Source organism: Benincasa hispida, chromosome 10 (genome assembly GCF_009727055.1).
Source record: "Benincasa hispida cultivar B227 chromosome 10, ASM972705v1, whole genome shotgun sequence".
NCBI lineage: Eukaryota > Viridiplantae > Streptophyta > Magnoliopsida > Cucurbitales > Cucurbitaceae > Benincasa > Benincasa hispida.
In genome coordinates, this window is record NC_052358.1 from 59,916,959 (window position 1) to 59,925,336 (window position 8,378).

Here is an 8,378-nt window from a genome sequence, read left to right on the forward strand (position 1 = left end):
AACATCTGCTTCTTTTACCTTCAACTGATGGTATCCTAACCTCAAGTCTATCTTAGAGAACATTGTATCTACTATTAACTGATCAAAAAGATCAACTATATGAGGTAGGATACTTTTTCCTGATCGTCGGTTTATTTAATTGTCTATAATCTATAAACAACCTAAGGGTGCTGTCTTTCTTCTTTATAAATAAGACCGACACTCCCTAGGGTGACACACTGGGTATAACATACCCTTTATCAACTAACTCCTATAACTACACCTCCAACTCTTTCAACTCAGCTGGTGTCATCCTATATGGTGCCTATAAAATAGGTGTTGTACCTGGAATCAGATCTATAGTAAACTCGACTTCCCTGTCAAATGGCAATCCTGACAACTCCTCATCAGGGAATACAACAAGGAACTCCTGCACTACAGGCACGTCTTCATGCTTCAACCTATTATCCCATGAAACAACCACATGTGCCAAATAGGTGACACATCCTTTGCTCAATAGCTTCCTTGCTTTCATTGCTTATATCAAACTTCCAAGGAGAAGTCTTTTACTTCCTACAAACAACAACTTCTACTCTCCTAGCCATTTAAATATTACTTCTCTCTTAAAATAATCAACAAAGGCATGATACTTACTTAGAGAATCCATGCCTAAAATAGCATCAAACTCAAGTAGCTCTAATGGAATTAGACCAACCCACAAGCTCTAACTCCCATAGTTATCTCACAGTTCTTATAGTATTCATGTACTACCAAAACACCTCCAACAGGCATAGAAATAAATAAGTCCTCAAGCGTGCTTTCAAATAATCTATCTATATGTGTAACACCCCATACATTTTTTAGTAATAATGGAATTTCAGCAACTTTATTATTTGGAATTTCAGTAATTTTCATTAGTTGGAGGGTTTTTTATGGAATTTTAGACATTTAAGAGTAATTACTGGAATTTGATTATTGAAGTTGGAAATTTATATTGGAAATTGATGGTAGGAATTAATTTCAAATTGGAAAATGAGGGAATTTAAGAAAATAATGGGGATTAGGAGAAGAATAAAATAAATAAAATAAAATATATTATTTTATTTTTATTTTATTTAATCCTTCCCTTTTCCTTCTTTTTTTCTCTCTTCTTTCTCTTTTTCTTTTCTTTCTCTCCCCCTTTCTTCTAGTAGCCACCGAGACCCCCTCCCCGACCTCCATTGATCCGTCGCCGCCTCAGTCACCCAGCCTCGTTAGCCGCCAGATCGAAGTCGAAACTCTCTCAGCCACACCGCCCAGCCTTCAGTCGCCACCCAGATTAGAAATGGATGTCTACCATGCGCCGGGCTTCTGCATAAACCCAGTCACTCACGTCTGTGCCATCTTTATATGATTCTCCTCAGCCGCGTCTCCGACCGTAGAACCCCGATGGTACCACTCGCCAGCCCATGTTGGTCTCCATGGGTTGTAGATTGTTGTCCAGAGTCTCGAGTTTCGCTGTCATTCACGCCCAGATCCGAAGACCCACACCCAGGCGGCCACCACTACGCCTCACTTTTGGGTCGCTCGCCATCTGTCATGCAAGGGTGCTTCAGATCCGTCGTTTCTCGTTGTTTGTGCTCAGAACTTGTCGATTTGGGGTAAGTTTATGCTATTTTAATTGGATTTATTGGCTAATGGTGTTCTGCTTCAATCTATTGACACATATTTGTTTGGGCTTTAAAATCGAGTTTTGGAGAAACTTTGAAGTCAAAAGTGTGTTGTCAAGAGGATTTGGATGTGGTTTCGACAAGCCTTTGGGTAAGTTGTGCTGGTAATTTGGGAATGATTTAATGTTTAAAAATTGGGCTTAAAGGTTAAGATCGATTTTTGTCCATGTTCTAGGATCTCATTCAAAAGTTGTGGAAAGCTAGAAAGGAGTTTGTTTGCTTAACTTAACTTTTGGACTTTATTTGAGGTAAGTAATCTTACCACTGGAACAGCCCACGGGCCAGGCTTTAGTTGTATGCTAGCATGGTGAGTGTATGTTATGGTATATTATTAGTATGTTGATTGATAGTATGACCTGAATCAAAGTATGTTCTGGCACGAGTTTTGAATTGTTTAAATACACACCTAAGCACTTGATCGTTAGTATGTGATGGTATGTGTTTTCATATGTCGACGTCTGACCTGCTGGTGTTGAGGCATACTTGTATGTTGTAGAATTAAGATGTAAGGTTTACATGAATGTTGTATATTATGTTGTTGAGAATTATGTGTATGTGATGGAGTCATGGTACCAAGGATTTCATGTATGTTTTAGAATTGTACGGTGTTGATTCTTTGAACGTTGAGACTGTGTGAATATCCTCATTGATTAGTTAGATGCTCACCAGTTTTGTGTTTCCTTCGGGATTCACCAGTTTGTCTTTCCTTCGGGATTCACCAGTTTTTGTTTCCTTTGGGATTCACCAGTTTTGTGTTTCCTTCAGGATTCACCAATTTTGTGTTTCCTTCGGGATTCACCAATTTTATGTTTCCTTCGAGATTCACCAGTTTTGTGTTTCCTTCGGGATTCACCAGTTTTGTGGGCATACTTAACTACAATAGGATAGGACTCAGTCTCTTGTCTGTTTCATTTATTTATGTGCCATATGCGGGCATCTATAAGACATAGATGCCTAGCCTGACCCCAGTGGTGGGGCTACTTACTGAGTATTTCATACTCATTCTTTCTTATGTTGATGTTTTAGAAAAAGGTAAAGATGTACCGGCGATGGCACAGCGAAATTCGTGATCGTGTCACTGGGACTAGACCTTTTCGCTTCCGCATTTTGAAATCTGTTATTTGGTTTTCCTATTTAAAATTTATTACTAAGGATTATTTCTTTTATATGCCTTTGATTAGCCTTTATGAATTTTGGGTACCCTATTAACTGTTTTAACAATTGCATTTAATAAACATCTTTTGAACTTCTCTTATTTGATTAGCATTTATTTTAAATAACTGGGCATCGTTTTTAAATTTTGTGCATGCATTTATTTTAGTAACGGCCTTACCTAAGTCCTAAGGGGTCGGGTCGTTACAATATGTAACGCAAACATACTCGATACAAATGAATTCGTAGCACTAGGATCTAATAACACATAAGTAGACTGGTTACGTAAAGTTACTTTACTAGTCACAATATTTGGCACCTCCTCCGCCTCTTAATGAGTCACTGCATACACTCTACCCTGTTGTTAGGGTCGTCCTGCTACCCCTTTATACTTAGCTCCACTGGAACCCTCACCTTTGGTCCCAATTGCCTTCTATTGATCTACTGTCTGAGAAATTGTCCTTCGTTTTACACGAGCTTCACGAACTAGCCATGGACAATCTCTCTTAAAGTGCCCTGCCTGTCCACACTGGAAACAAACATTCCTGCCACTATAACATGTACCTGAGTGATGCTTGCCATAGTTCGCACATAAGGGTTTCTCACCTATACTAGCTACAGACTCGCCAGTACGTCCTGTTACTAATCTACTAACTGAACTAACTGCAGGTCTCGATCTTTTCCTACTCGCACTCTTCTGGCTCATAACTCCCTTTCTTTTCATAAGTGACTGTCCAAATAATGGAGGCCTATAACTTATACCTCTCGATTCTACTGGATCATGTTGTTGCTCTTCCTTTCCTCTTTGCCCTTGTGCTCAACGCTTCTGCCCACACAGCCTAGCGCCCTTTGAACCTTCTTGCACTCACGACTTTAGATCACACCCGTACAGCTCAAGGCATGCCTTGCACCCAACCAGCTCCTTGTGCACGCCTATAGCCTGCCTGGGTTGAGCAGCCTACTTGCTCAATGGTTGCAGCTGTTTGCTTGTTCAACCACAACCTAGTTTCAAATTTAAGCTCGAATAACTTATTTTCCAAACTTTATCTTAGTAAATTTCCTTCTACAAAATTTTCTATCTTCGCTTGCTTACCTTAAAATTTTAGCTCTTAATTCCTCGTGATTTGTCTGAAAACCTCAAATATTCATCACTGGCTCAGATTCATTTGAGAGCTTGATCTACTTGAAATCTTCTTCAGATTTCAACCTAAATTCTTTGGAGATTCCTTAAAACAACCCTAAAGCGTAAACTACACTCATAAATCTTTTGAATGGCTCTAGAATCACCTCATTAGCACGAGTAAAGAGCTTAAACTGAGCCTTTGAACTGAAGCTTCTCTTTTATACTAACCACTGCATGCCTTCAATGCATTCTTAAACTACATAATCACCCACTAAGTGGTATTAACTCCCTTAATTTTGGCAGCCGGTCCATTATAATGGGTGAAGCTACTAACCACCGTTTGATTAATGCATGGGTTCACCATCAACTTACCTTTGCTTGACATAATCAACGCATGTTCCTTGGCCCACACACAGCCTCAATGCATCTGACCATCAGTTAGTCTGGTGCCAATGCCTAATTTCCTTTGTCGTGGCCTTTGTTTTGAAAATCATATAGACTCATCCATCGCTTCCTCCATCACATGGCAACACCTCAACACGTAGCTCACTAGTCAGCACCATCACATAGCCACCAGCCAGCACCCATCACCTCACCATATGCCATCGCATAGGCTTACCTACCCACGTCGCATGTCAGGCCATCGCACGCACGCCCATCCTCGGCGCAAACCTCAACTAGGCAGTGCTTTACTTGGTGCGTCCTGCACCCATGCTCATCAACGCATACATTCAGCTCCTTAATGCCTAAGGCTTTCATGCTCTTGCGTGCGTATCCTTTCCCATCTAATCTCTCATCAGCTTGACCAATGCATGCCCATACTCAATGCAAGGCACCTCACGCGGCCAACAATTAGTTATTTTTTCTACGCAATATACCCATCAAGCGCTTAGCTAACCTCTTAGGAGCATGGTTGCTGCACACTTCAACAACCTCCAATGGATGGCTTTTTTTAACTTTCACACTAGCCAAATTTTTCCTTACAAAGGCTTCATTGTCTTGCAACCCGGGGCCATCATGTTCAACACTTAGAATATTTTTCCTTCTTTTCTTCTTCAAGCTTTTTCCCTATAAATATATTTATAACTTATTCTTAAATAGGGAAAATAGGGTTCAGGGTTTACACGCCTCGTTGTTTGAGACTCGGAATCAGCCCTTAAGGGAGAAATTTATCTACTCACCCTAACAATGGAAAGGAATGAATTCCTACTTGTGTAACTGTGTTCCCAGCTTGCCACTTAGACGACTTCCTAAAATGGTAAGCATATTATGTTGGTTAATCTAGCCACACTCACCTATATAGATCAAAGAACCACCATTATAGGCAGAAGTTCACAACTCATTCAGGATTAAGGTCAAGTCACTTATGGTCATCCTAGTGAAATATAAATCTTTTCTAGTAACGGTGTTATAAAAAGAGACAAATCATTTTATGGTCCGGTCTTAACAAACTCTTTGTATAGGATACTCTCATTCACATGTCTCCACATAAACAATTAGGATCAGATTATTTGTAACACTTTACAACAATTGTAACAATTACAAAATGGGTTGTATCCGTAGTGTCAATAGAATAAGGTACCTAGCCTTATCCATCTATTACAGACAATTCAGGTTATTATTTAAACATCCACTTGTATGCCACCATATACATGTTTAAGCTACATTAAATAACCTTGGATCTTAGTTTATTGGTTTTGAGTTAATGCAGACTAAATGTCAAATAAAATAATACTTTATTTTATTAAATAAATAATTCGTTGTACAAATGATATACAAACTACGAAACCATGAGATTTAGGGCATCAACCCCAACACTATTAATGATGAAGAATCTGATATCTTTTAGTGTGCTCGACAGTAAGGATTACAGTTTCAAAGGTAAAGATGGAGCTCTATACGTCTATAAGGGTTCTTAGATGCATAAAACATGGAAAATTGTATTTTCTGTCAAGTTCCACAATAACAGGTTATGTTGGTGTTGCATCGTATGTCGTTGACAAAGAGGATATGACTATGCCGTGACATGTGGGACTTGGTCATATGAGTGAAAGAGGGATGCAAATGATGTTAAAGCAGAATCTTCTATGTAGGCACAAGATGCAGGATCTTGAGTTCTATGAACATTGTATATTTAAGAAGCTTCATCGTAGCAAGTTTCCAAGAGGTATTCATCATACAAAAGGGACACTTGATTACATTTATTTAAATTGTTAGGTACCTTCAAGAGTTGAGCCCATTGGAGGCAGCAGATACTTTATGTCTGTAACACTATGGATATGACTCATTTTGTAAGTGTTACAAATGATTTTATCCAAAACGTTCATGTAAAGACATGCTAGTGGAGGTATCTTATACGATGAGATTGTATAAGACTAGACCACGATATATTTAATCTCTCCTTCTAACATCGTTGACTGAAAAGATTAATATTTCATAGGATAATCATGTAACACGATTTAAATCTTGAGTGAGTTATGGACTCCTATCTATAAGCACAATCATTTGATTTGCATGAGTGGTAGTGGCCTGAGTCGCCGACTCAATAATCCTATCATTTTGGGGACTTATTCGAGTACGGAGTTGGGGACATAACTACACAAGATGGAATTCGCTTCTTTTTGCCTATAGGGTAAGTATAGGAGCAGTTCTCTTAAGTTTCGATTTCTAGTCTTGAACAAATGATACCTGCCCTCTCATTGGCCCGAGAGGAACTTGGTTTATAGTGGGACCATAAACAGATTGTTCAATAAAGGGATCAATGGTACTTAAGAAGTAAGAGGTAATTATAGAGGTAAAATGGTGAATTGACCTAGTTGTAATTACGAACTACTCGTGAATTATCGACTTACTATAGTGGTTAAACCTATGGACATATAAATATTCTACCTTGCGAAGAGTGCAGCTGTGGGTCTTTAGTGGAGTGACCCACAGTTAATGAATGTTCATTAACATAATTAAATAGTTGAATTAGTTAATTTCAAATTATTGGAGCTTCTAATCTGTAAATCTATTAGGTCCCAAACTAGCTCACATCGGGTAAACAAGGACCAATAGTTTTAGAAGAATTTGAATTATTCAAATTATTAAAGGAAATAATATTAATTATATATAATACAATTAATATAATGTATATAAATACATTATAATATAAAGTTAATTTTGAATGAGATTCAAAACTAGACTTTATAATAAAAGGAGATTTATTATTTAAATATGATTCAAATAATTAATATGGGTAGGATTCATATTAAAACTATAGATTAAAATTTTATGGGAATGAGATTCATATTAAAACTATAGGTTATGAGAGAGATAAATATTTGAATAAGATTCAAATAATTAATTGATTGATTGATTGATATTTAATTTTTTAAATTAATTATTTAATTTATTTATTTATTTCATTTATTAATTATTGTAATTAATAATGAATTTAAATTAAATTATATTGCTTAATTTAAGTTAATTAAATATGATGTGAATGAAGTGGAAGTTATTCCCACTTCACATTGAAGAAGGAGAAAAGTTATTTAATCTAATTAAATGAATTTTGTTTAATTAGTTAAATAGGAAATGGGTGAAGTGGGAATTCATCTACATTTTACATTAAAGAAATGGGAGAAGTTATTTTCTCCTTGAGCAATTCGTTCTCTTCTTTTAAATCTCTCTCAAGTTTTTCATAGAGAAAGTGATCTCTGTGCGAAAGCCCTCCAAAAACCAAAAATTCCCTTTGTTCTTTCAAAAGATCGGGTTCCACAAACCGATCCTCGCCAAGACAATGGTTGAAAAGATCTAATGATGGCATCACAATACTATTTATGGAAGATTGGTTCGTTGAGGAATTGTGAAGTCCTTGAGAAGTTTGAAGAACGGTTCTTCAAAGATATGTTTCATCTTCCATCTAATTTCATGCTTAACTTATTACATATTGATGTATGTTTCTTCCTTTTTTTTCTTTTTTGTAATTTTAAAACAAAAACGAAGCAAAGCGATCACTTGCTTCCGTTGTGGAATTTGATCCCTTCAATTAGTATAAGTTCCCTCTAATTTCATGTTTTTATTTTGTTTTGAATTTTACACATAATTGAATGGTAGTTCATTTTACTATGCATATGAGTTGTATAGTTTGTTTTGCATTATAAATGTTTACTAGTATTGGCACACTAGATTTACAACTTGTTACTTTAATTTGATCAATGTAAAGACCCGGTGTTTTGGACATTTGTTTTCTAAATCGAGTCTGTGAGTTCGGGTCATTTGTGATGAAGTGTTTGCTATAAAAAAGGCCAAAAAACAGAGGTGAAAGACAGATTTCGAAGTGCAAACCTGAGAGGTTTCTGTACATATTTCTTTGAATGAACCTTTGAAGGTCCTTGAGTGGAAGCGTGGAGATCGATCCAAAATTTATTTTC